At 45.2% G+C, this 11,900-nt stretch overlaps 1 long non-coding RNA gene across 2 annotated transcripts in view; it reads right to left on the bottom strand.

Moving 5' to 3' along the window:
* The window catches only part of LOC310756029, a 54,301-nt gene that overhangs the window by 25,490 nt on the left and 16,911 nt on the right, over positions 1–11,900 (bottom strand). For both annotated transcript variants that reach the window (XR_014544663.1, XR_014544664.1), the window contains exon 2: positions 203–323. This is a non-coding gene — a long non-coding RNA (uncharacterized lncRNA). The remainder of the gene's footprint in view (positions 1–202; positions 324–11,900) is intronic.

The raw sequence follows: 11,900 nt of genomic DNA, 5'->3' as shown, positions 1-11,900 counted from the left end.
ATCAATGGCTCAGGGATATGTCAATGTGGGTATAGTGGTCCTCACAGAGAACCAAGGAGACTCAATGGTAGCCTGTCAGGCTGAGAGAGGGAACATTTTTCAGCTCGGGGCCATATTTCCTTCTGGACACCTACTGAGGGTCACATGCCAGTGGGTAGGGGGCACAGGCAAAAGTGAGTAGAGCAACAAATGTGAATTTTACCTCTGTACTGGTGCCAAATGCATTGCTCTGCTTTCCTTTGGACCACACTGGCAAAGCCAAGAGGGAGGTTTGGTCGTCTGGGCAGCCCAGGACCTCCATACACACTGCCCAGGCTTACGCCCTAGAGAGAAGAAGAAGAATTTGGATTTGATATCCCGCTTTATCACTACCCGAAGGAGTCTCAAAGCAGCTAACAATCTCCTTCCCCTTCCTCCCCCACAACAAACACTGTGAGGTGAGTGAGGCTGAGACTTCAGAGAAGTGTGACTAGCCCAAGGTCACCCAGCAGCTGCATGTGGAGGAGCGGGGAATCAAACCCAGTTCACCAGATTATGAGTCCATTGCTCTTAACCACTACACCACACTGGCTCTCTTCAGTGGAGAGGTCACTTTGCTGCTGCTAACAGAGCAAAAACCAATGTGGGAGGCAGCAGTTATGTTACCAGTCTCCGCAACCCCATAGGCACTGTGATTCTCCAACAGTTTGACTTCAGCCCTGGAGGTGTACACCATTGTCTCTTGAGACAGACGGATGCCAACAACAACAACAATAGGCAACACTCGTACATAGCTGTCAACTTACAGATTTGAAAATAAGGGACCAGCAGCCTCGAAAATAAGGGATCAGCAGCCAAAATAAGGGACTTTCCAAGCACAGGTATGTTCAACTTCTGAGCCCCTCCGAGCCAAAGGCAGAAAGCCCAGCCAGCAGCCAAACAAAGCCTCAAGCGGTGGTTCTCACAGCGCAGCAACCCGGCAAAGGGGATGCAGCAAGGAAAACCACCATCAACTCTCCACAGGGAAGCGCTGAGCAACAGCGAGTCCCCAGGCAATGCGGCCGATTTGATTGGCACAAAGCATGCAAGCTCCACCCCCCAGTCGTTCTTAGACTCATTATTGGGTGAGCAACGCAGCCAAGCAACACAGTTGGAGCCTCCCTCCTCCCTGGCCGGCCGGCAGGGAGGGAGAGGAGCTGCTTCCTTTGAAACCCGGGAAATTTAAGGGACATCATCAATAAGGGACAGCAGCAGGACATGGTGCTGGGATAAGGGACTGTCCCGCCAAATAAGGGACGCTTGACAGCTATGCACTCGTATCTATCTTCCATCTTCCATCCAGGCAAGGAAGAGGCATTATTAGAAATCAAGTACCCCAGAGTCATCCACGACTGGACCTAAAGGTCAGGGGTATCTTTACCTTTTTACTCCTGGTGAGGACCGTGACTCAGCAGGATGTGTGGCCTGGGGAAAATCTCAAGGGGCAAACAGAGGCCAGGAAGGTTACATTTGGCCCCTAGGTCTGAGGTTCCTGACCTCCCCACCCACCCACCCTGCGCACACACACATGAAGGGTTTCTGCCATATGCTGCCACAAGATAATCCAGGGCACTGTTCTGTAAGGAGAGATACTTTTGCTGCAGCTGCTCAGAAGCACAGCATAATTCACCTGCCGTGAATCTTAAAAGAAAGAAGCATGGCCAATAAACCAAATGAACAAAGAGTTGCACTGCAACGCTGATGGACAATGAGAGCAGGGTGGTATACTTTGCAGAGTCCTCTGTTCTTATACAAAATTCACAACCATAGGATGTAGGGGTGTTCATTCAGTTAGATGGCTTTAAAAGGAGATTTGGCAAATTAATGGAGGATAACATTATCAATGGCTACCAGTCACAAAGACTTTATACCTTGGGGAACAGCTAAGGGCAGTTCTGGTACTTACGCCATGCCTGCAGTCTTTCTATACCATGGGAGATAAAGTGCTAGATGTGGCTGTGGACTGATCCTCTTCTGATATCCCTATATAAAGGACCTCCTATCTGGTTTAAAGGTGAACCATCAACTATTAGCTGCACACAGGCCAACTGGTCACAGTGTTCTCCACTAAGGTGAGCTGTTTTGCCTTTCCATTTAAATTAAAGAACCCTCCCCTAAATTTACGTCAGTACATATCAATTAGCATAAATATGCAAAATATATGCAAATAGGTGTGTGTTTGTCGTTTTCATTTAGCGATGCGTTTCCTCTTTTTTGGCAACATGTAAGTGGCCACCCTAAATGGAAGACGCCCTAAATGTGCCTTTCAGAACCATCGCAAGGCATGCTACATGGGCATCTATGAACCCCACTTCAGTCCAACACAAAATAATGCTTCCCTCCCTCACCTTAACTGTAGCTGATGCTTGGTATCTCTTTTGTAGAGATCCCATCGAACCGCAGTGGGGAAATGAAACGCTGTACCTCTCAAAAAGCTCTCCTTCATCCCTGCTAGCCACCCCCATTCCTAACTATGATCCAGAAATAAACCCGTTATGTTTTGGTGAAAAGGGTTGGCTGGGGGAGGGGGTTCAGCGAATGTGACTGAGCAGCTTGCCAATGCTTCTGCAGCGAATGCTTTGACAGAAGGGAGGTGGGTGGAGCACTTACAATAGCAGTGCTTCCAGAAATATCTGGCCACAACAGAAGATTCATCAGAGTACCCAAGATTGCATGGTGCCAACCTTCCTGGTCCCTCACCCCTCACCCCTCCTTTCAGGTAACCAGCAGAGACTCCGCTGTGAGTGCTGCTTCCCCAACCCAGCATCTATATATCTATATTTAGCTATCTACCGATCTCTTACTGCAAGAAAACATGTCGAGTCCAGAGGCTCTGAACATGTTGATTAAGGTCATGGGAAGCTGCATTATACCATGCGAGACCATTGGTGCCATCTGTCTCAGCACTGTCTACACAGATTAGAGCAACTCTCCAGGGTTTCATATCGGGACAATTCCCAGCCCTACAAGGGATTGAACCCAGGACCTTCTGCATACAAAGCATTATATATATCTTTTTAAAGTCTTTAACTTTTTTATTATTTAAAAAAGCAAAGCAATAAAAAATACATTGTTTTTAGAGTTTAACACTACACACATTTTACATGATTACATTTACAATTTACACTTTAATCCATATAGTGACTTTTGAGTTTTCACATTATTTGATCTTTTCAGACTTCATAGCAGCAGAAATATCCAATATCCCTGTTTCCACAGTGGTCAAAACACCATTTTTTGGGGTAACCCTTGATCTATTCCATCCAGTCTTTTCCTTTTCAAATTTGGAGCCGGGTTTTGCTGCTCTTTCAAGACTTCTGCAGGGCAATTGGGTCTTGGCAACTGGCTTCCAGGTGTTGGTGCTGGCCAATTGCTAAAATACTTCTGTTTTAGTGCCTGAGTAGCTGTGACCCTAGATTAAATGTACGGTAAATAAGCCTTGCTGCAGTTCTAGCAAATCATCACCAGCAGCACTGAAGATGTGATGAAGTGGATTCCAGGGAAACTATCCCTGAGCTACAGCCCTGATTGCTTCATACTAGCAAATCCCTGATGTTGTGATGGCACTCGGGTGTCAGGCTTCAGAGAATCCGATCCCTCCCGTGGTGTCAGCCAAGAAGCAGATAAACAAGAAGAGTTCTTAACAAGTGGTTTATTCAATATTCACAGAGAGAGACAAAGGAATGTGGTCTCTCTTAGAAAATGGCGTTGCTCTGAGTAAGGTCCTACCCCCTCCGTCTCTCCTATTCTACACCATCCCTTTGCCAGCTGATCTGTGCTTTCTGCCTCTGAGTTTTCTGTTCTACAACTCTCAATGCATGCCTGGTCCTGGGAGAGGGGGGTCAGGAATGCTTTCTAAAGACACTGAGTCTGTCAACTGTCTCTCCCCTGCTGCTCTCCCAATATTTCCCAGCTTCTCCCCTCTGCAGCCTCTGAACTATGACCTTCTGCAAACCACTGTTCTAAATCTATACAGTGGTACCTTGGGTTACATATGCTTCAGGTTACATAAGCTTCAGGTTACAGACTCCGCTAGCCCAGAAATAGTACCTTGGGTTAAGAACTTTGCTTCAGGATAAGAACAGAAATCGTGCTCCAGTGGCACGGCAGCAGCAGGAGGCCCCATTAGCTAAAGTGGTGCTTCAGGTTAAGAACAGTTTCAGATTAAGAACGGACCTCCGAAACGAATTAAGTACTTAACCTGAGGTACCACTGTACTGTCCTCCTCTTCTCAGGAATGTTCAGGAAGAGGGAGGCAGTCCCCACCATTCCTCCTCAGTCCAGTCCCTGACACCAGGTAGAATAAGGGCCCTGCAAATATTGCACAGACCCCCTGCCATGCCATATCCCCATCAGAAGGGGCCAGCCCATCAAACTGTCAGAGCTGGAAAGCAGGTGTGTCCTTTAATGCAGCAGTATTCCCAGCTGCAGTACTTTCCTTTTCCCCACAGGGAAGATGGGCGTGCTTGGGGACAATAATGGAGAAGGAGGCTAAGCTTCATTCATGACTGGGTGACCCCTAGTTATTGAGAAGCAACCCTGCCGCTCTCAGCATAACTCTGCCTTTTCATCTGCCTAGCTCCATCCTGGGTTCTGTTTCTTGGGGATCTTTCAGACTGTCCCTATTTTGAGGTAGAGTTCAATCACATGCTTGCAAATTCTGTCTGTGCGGTTACAGTTGGTCAGTGCAACAATGGCTGCTTACCTTTCCCATGAGGGGAGATGGCGGTTGCATTCCAGCATGGTTGTGGCAGCGAGGTGTCCATCCAGCAGGGTCCACAGCCATGGAAGAACATCACTTCCTCCTCCACTGGCCATTGGGGCTCACCTGTGGTTGTAGCCAATCGTAGGGATGCCCATTTCACCAGCAGGCAATGAGCTCTAGCTGCTTGGCAAGAGCATTAAGGGTTGCTTGCAGCTGTGATTGGTTTGGCATTGAGGCAGTGGGGAGAGACTGACTCGAGCAGCAGATAAGGCATTGGGTTGGATCCTGAGTCTCATTGGGCAGTTGGTTGGGAGCCCCTCCCCGCCCACCGTCCAAGGAATCAGGCTATCCCGTTAAAGGGTTCCAGAGCATAAGTGCTTCTCTCCAGATGCCCAGATGAGGGCTGATGAGCCATAGCACCACAAATTGGCTGATCTTGGGTGTGGTCACCCTGATTTGATATGCGTCACAGGGTGATCCTTCACCTCAGTTAACCCTGTGAAATAATGAAATAGCTGAAAGGCTGGTTGATTCAAGATACATGCCCAATGCTTGCACCAAAACCTGGTGACATCTGTGATCAATAAAGTTGTGGCCTGTTTACATCCCAAGTTGTCGTGTTTATTGCAATTTCACCTTGTCTCAGCCCATCGTTCATGACTTCAGTGTGCCTGGGGCCTGCAAACCCACCTTCTCCAAAAGATTGGACTTTTTGCGATAAGACAAGTGAAGGGAAAATGGACTGGGAAGTATTGGGTAACATTTGCCTTGAAACAACATAATCTAACCTCCCAGCTAACAAATCTGGATGAATGCTCAGAAAACAGGTTATGTGGACGTGCCCCTAGTCACATGGCAGTGGGACAGCATGTTGGGAAACTGCCTTTTTAAATAAAAGAGAGAGAGAGAGAAATGAAAACCAAGCTTTGTGCAAGCTGCAGTCAGCAAACCACCATTACTGTCATCAGACCATTGTTGCAGGTTACTACTTATGCAACAGATGTACTGTCTTAGCAGTTAGCATTTTATAATCCTCTACTCTAAGCAACATGGTTTAAGCAATTTGAACAAGAACTTACGTACCAACAAAGAGCAATGCCCTGGCTCAAGCTTGTCTGAGAGCCTTCTCATTTGCCTTAGACTCTGTGATCCTGTGTGAGGACAGATCAGTGACGGAAAGAAACTTTGCACATGCTCAGAGACTCTTTTATTTATTATTACCTCCCAATCTCCCAAATTGAGCCTATTGGTACAAAAAACAAATTCTGGGGCTGAAACTAAGTGAACCAAGTCACAATTTAAGGCTTATTAGTAGATGTTACAAATACAGGAAAGTTCTTCCTCTAGAAGAGCTCTAACACCAATAAAAACATATTTTGGAAGCTATGAAGGACTGCTTTTTGTCTAAGAACTGGCATTTTCAATTTGGAGTAGGATTGCTGTCACTGAACCACTAAGAGTCCAAATGAAATGTCAAAAACACACTGATTAAAAGCTTTGATACCATCCACTCCATAGTAGTTCTTTATGCATCTTGCCAAATTGAAGGTGGCTCATGTCAGAAATAATCACATTTAACCTTGTGGCAAGGACCTTTGACATAATCTTGATCTCCGTGACCAATTAAGAAGGTGGCCTCTAATGAGTGCTTCACTGCTTTGCCACGTGTTGAGAATTTTAGGAGGGGAAAAGAGGCTATTCTCTGGGGGTTGGAAATAAGGAAAGCACGTGTCAATATATTTTTGGCAAACAAAGGTAATTATATACCCACACATGCCATTTGTTTTGAAGTGGAGAGGGGGTGTTTGTCAAACCAAGACTGCAGTCCTATAGACACTTATTTAGGAGAAAGACAGAGCATGGATAAAGTTGGTTTGCATGCCAGTTATACATATATACACACAGAGAGAGAGAAGGAAGCAAGATAAGTTAAAAGCAGGAGCAATGGGTGATGAAAGACAAAGTATTCCCTCCCTCATTCTACACTGTTGTGAAACCAGAGAGAAAATGGATATGACAAATATTTTCTACAAAGCTCAGAGATGACTAGGGGAAAGGGCATCGTTCAACTCTGTCTTCTTGGTTTACTGGCCAGTACCAACCATGGGACGTGGGTGGCGCTGTGGGTTAAACCACAGAGCCTAGGGCTTGCTGATCAGAAGGTTGGCAGTTCGAATCCCCACGATGGGGTGAGCTCCCGTTGCTCGGTCCCTGCTCCTGCCAACCTAGCAGTTTGAAAGCACATCAAAGTGCAAGTAGATAAATAGGTACCGCTCCAGCGGGAAGGTAAAGGGCGTTTCCGTGTGCTGCTCTGGTTCGCCAGAAGCGGCTTAGTCATGCTGGCCACGTGACCCAGAAGCTGTACGCCGGCTCCCTCGGCCAGTAAAGCGAGATGAGCGCCGCAACCCCAGAGTTGGCCACGACTGGACCTAGTGGTCAGGAGTCCCTTTACCTTTACCAACCAAGCTATGGGGAGGGAGGTAAGCCAAACCACTGGGTTTTACTGCCACATTAGGTAATCTAGAATAGCTACTTTGAGCTGCATTCTGGACCCTCACCTCCAGCCTCCATGCACTTAGCTAAGGTTGTACACCCACACAACTGTTTGTCTGTAGGGCCTATACTTGTGATCAGGAACCCTGATTGTTCCAGGGTTCCCAATCATGCATAAAGGCTCATTTCTGCATATGCAGAGCCTATAGCTCAGTGGCCAAGTGTCTGCTTTGCATGCAGACAGTCCCAGGTTCAATCCCCAGCAGTAGGGCTGAGAGAGACTTCTGCCTGAATCCCTGGAGAACTGCTGCCTATCGGTTTAAACAAGACTTTGATGGACCAATGGTCTGACTCACTATAAGACAGCTTCCCATGTTCTCATGATTCCATTCTAACAACACACTGACTGTTAATTCCTCGAATCCACTTATGCTGCAGCACTGCTTATCATTGGAGGAGACTTCAATGCACGCATGGGTGTTAACGGCATTAACTTATACACCCATTATAATCAGTTTCCGGAATCCGATACCTATTTAGATGGAGGCACCTCCCACCTATCTAACGATCATAGATGTAACTACTCAGGGCTTTGTTTAGCCCAGGCTGTAAGGCGGAGTGACCTGCTAATATTAAACAGTAATACAGAGGGAGATTGGCCCCGGGAATATACCCATTTTACAAAGTTCAGAAGCAGTGTCATAGATTATATCGCAATCTCACGATTTGCACATTAGTTTGTTATGGAGTTTGAAGTGGGCCACAATATTGAAAGTGATCACCTTCCCTTAACAATGGTACTCTCAGGTCTGCAACTTAACAACTCTGCCTTAAAAACTCAATTTATCTCCAACTCAGACTTAGGCAAAACCACAGCCAATAGAATTAAATGGATGTCATTACTTAATTTAGCATTGACTCACTTTCCTCATACAGGTGATTTAAAGGCTATCCACACTGCTATTATTTCAGCTACTTCCGCTGCTGAGGCCATGAAATCATTTAAGACATTGACTGACAGACTGCAAGGCCATTTAAGAACTGAGTTTACAAACAGTGGCTCAAAAAGGTTAATGGACTCTATCAGCTGGTTTGACAAAGAGTGCAAACAGGCTAAAAGACATCTGAAGAGAGTTTACCGCAAATATAAGAAAGCTAAATCTCCCCTCTTACTTACTGCATATGTCTCCCTCAGACAGAAGTATAAACTTCTGATAAAATGGAAAAGACAGAAAGCAGAAAGAAATCTTTCCACACAAAAGGTGATAAGCAGATACCATCAGTCCTGGAAGTGTTCCAAGCTAAACCCCTAGTTATTGTATGGGGCTCAGATTTGGACAGGCTCTCACCTTGGATCGACAGAAGCTGTCCAACCAAAGTTCTTAAGGCAAATTTTCTCTGTGCCACCCTGTGTCACAAACACATCGTTGCACCTAGAGGCTAATCTTCCCTCAGTAGAATTACGGATCTGGCGTAGGACACTTAACTATTGGCTTCGCCTAAACTCAAATCTCCCCGGTCTAATATCCGTAGTGCTGCAAGATTGTCACAAAAGCGCCTTGACTAAAATTGTCTATCAAAAACTTCACTCTTGTGGTTTATCACCACAACAGCTACTCAACTTTGGGTTTTAGTAAAGCAAACAGTCTAATTCCAACAGATTCCACACGAAAAATGTTTATGTCCCTGTGGAGTTGGCAGTACCGAATCGGTGGCGCATGTCCTTCTGGCTTGCACTCTTTATAAAGACTTGAGGAATGAGATTATCACCCCTCTTTTATTGTTCATTCCGGGTCACCCAACCACTGTTACAGTGTCCTTTCTCTTGGCAGATCAAGATGAGCAGGTGACAGCAAAGGTTGCAAGGTTTTTAGCTGGGGCAATCAGAATAAGATCCCCTATTTGACTATTGATTCAAAACCCTAAAATGTATTTTATATAATTGTCTTTTTATTTCTATTCTTTGTATATCGTATAGTTGTTTTATTATTGCTATGACCGATGGCTGACGCAAATAAAGATTCATTCATTCATTCACTGACTGTGAAGGTTGGAGTTGGAAACCCATGGAAAGCAGGTGAAGAAGACATTCAATCAAAGAACAGCATCTGTAACCAAAGAAAATGCCATAAGTTGTGCTAACTGGCCTGAGTAGTTTTCAATAAGCACTTAAACTCCATCATTGTTGGCACCTAACTTCTATGGGGAGGTGGCCCTGCCCATGAGAGAAGGCCGTCTCCATGGTCACCACAAGTTGGACATCTGCAAGATGAGGTATAATCAGGAGGGCCTCACTTGCAAAGTTATCCACAAAGGTCCAGAAGCCCTCCCCCCCCCATTTTAAAACAAACAAATCTGTGTCTTGAAATATACTCAGAGTCACAAAGTGATTTCATGCTCTTTATTCAGCTCATAGTGGTGAGGAGGAATGAATGAAAGTCCCCTCACAGTATCTGCTTTATATACATTATTTACACAATGGGCTGCACATGATTGGCTAATTCCGGAATTCTACTGTAAGCCAATCAGGTTGTGGATTCACTTCTATCTGGAGCATGATTGGGTGGTTCCTGCCAACCTGCTGCATTGTTCTAGGACCAGACTGCTGCATTCTGAATCCTATTGTTCTAGGACCAATCAGACTGCTGCAGTTTGGATCCTATTCAACTCAGTACATAACACCCTTTAGCAGGCATAACTAGAACTTAGCACCCATTTATTTGCTTTGCAGCAGTAATCACTGTGGGTACCATTATTTATGTTCCTAGCAATATACATAGATGCTGACGATGAATCAGTTTGTTTTGAGCCCTCTGGACAGGATAATCTAGACATTAAAAGAACTTATAAACAAAACAAAAATTAAATTAAATTATTACTTTACCTGAGAATGATGCAATGCCTGCTACAGACCTAATTTAAAGTGAAAATCCTTCTTCTCCACCAAAAGACAGTAGCACTTGCTATCATGCACCTCTTCATTCTATTTCCTCATAAGCCACTTTGACATTCAAGCCCAAGAGGAGCTTTGGCGTAGAGGGTGGTTTTTGTCCCAGTTATTATTGTTATGTGAGCACCCTAGCAGTTTCACAAATACCACGGCACTGCCAACTACCATGATGCATCAAGATATAAGCTCCTATGCAGCAACAATAAAGGAAGTGCTAGCTTAGACGACTTTGAAAGGGGATTAGATAAATTTTCAGAGGCTGGATCTTTCAGCAGCGATGAGCCAAGATGGTTATACAGGCCATACATCTTTAATGGCAGCACATGTCTGAATACCAGCTCCCAGGAAGCAACAGTAGGAGTAGGCTATTGCCCTCACACCTTGCTTCTGAGCTTCCTAGAATAATCTGGTTGGCAGGACTAGGTCTGATGCAAGACTGGACTAGGTCAACCTTAGTCTGACTCAGCAAGGCTCTTCTTTTGATTTTATACGTATTTCATCTTAAACAGTTGGTCATGAGAAACACGGAGCTGAAAATGCCATCAGTGGTTCATAGCCCTGGTAATATGTAAGTGTGCAGTGATGTAATGAGAAGAAGCAGACACAATGTGCCAAAATTGACCGAGTAAATTTGACCTCTCACCCCCAATGTGTTATTTTGTAGGTGGTATTGAACTAAATAGTTGATCTAGTGCAAGAATTAGCACTGGCACAACGGGATTCCCTGTTCCCCCCTATGTGAGTGCCCCATGCCAGCCCCCTAAATCCAGGGTTGGAGGAACCTTTAGAACAGATTTAAGGGGCAAGGGGTAGAAAGCTTTGGATTCCAAACATTATAGCTTTCTATATTATTTTTGCAGTCGTCTGTCATTGTGCTGTTTTCATTGGTTGGTTCTAAAGGCGGGGGCAGAAAAAGGAGGAGACTAAGGTCTGTAGGCAATGACTTGGGTGTTAAGGGAAGGTTGTGTATATAGTTTTAGTCATTTTGGTGATGAGGAGAGAAAAAAGGGGAACTGGGGAAAGGGCAAGAGGAATTAGGTGTGGGTAAAGATGGCATTTGGAAGAATGAGAGAATGAGGAAGGGAGAGAATAAGGTAGGAGTGTGTTGGAGAAAGACAGTTTTTGGGGTTCTGGTGACAAGGGGAAGAAAGCTGGAGAAGAGGAGGAATTGGAGAGAGGTCATGTGGATGTGGACATTTGCAGCACTGTGGAAGAACACGATGGGGAACTGGGAGAAATAAAGAGTAATTAGTAGCCAGGATGTGGCTTCCAAGTAGTATTTTTTTCCTCCTAACTTAGGCAGAAATACTGCTGTGAGCATCTGCCTCATTCTAGGCCATCACTTTGCTCTCCACCTCCATCATTTCTCCTTCCTGAGCTTGTCATGGGGCCTTACGTCACCCTCTGCATCAGCGTGTTGTGTAGGGGGGAAAACTGATGAATGTGCATCCTGAGTGCTTTTAAATTGCTCATGTACATTGCATTACATCTATCATGCAGATGTCCTGGAAGCAACCTACGTGCAGTGTTTTTGTGTTCCTATTAAAATAACATTGGGACAAGACATCATCTAATTCAGAATCCTTCAGTTTGGATCTCCATATGTTGTTGGACTACTAATCCCATCATCCATGACCTTTGGCTAGGATGGCTGGGGATGATGAATATTTGACAATATCTGGGGACCTAAAGTTGAAGAACTAAGTGTTCATTTCAGTGGCGCTTGTGGAGGAC

This window comes from Podarcis filfolensis, assembly GCF_964270895.1.
Source record: "Podarcis filfolensis genome assembly, chromosome: 2".
NCBI classification, from domain to species: domain Eukaryota; kingdom Metazoa; phylum Chordata; class Lepidosauria; order Squamata; family Lacertidae; genus Podarcis; species Podarcis filfolensis.
The sequence above is the reverse complement of the archived record's forward strand: the minus strand, read 5'-3'. Positions and strand labels throughout refer to the sequence as shown.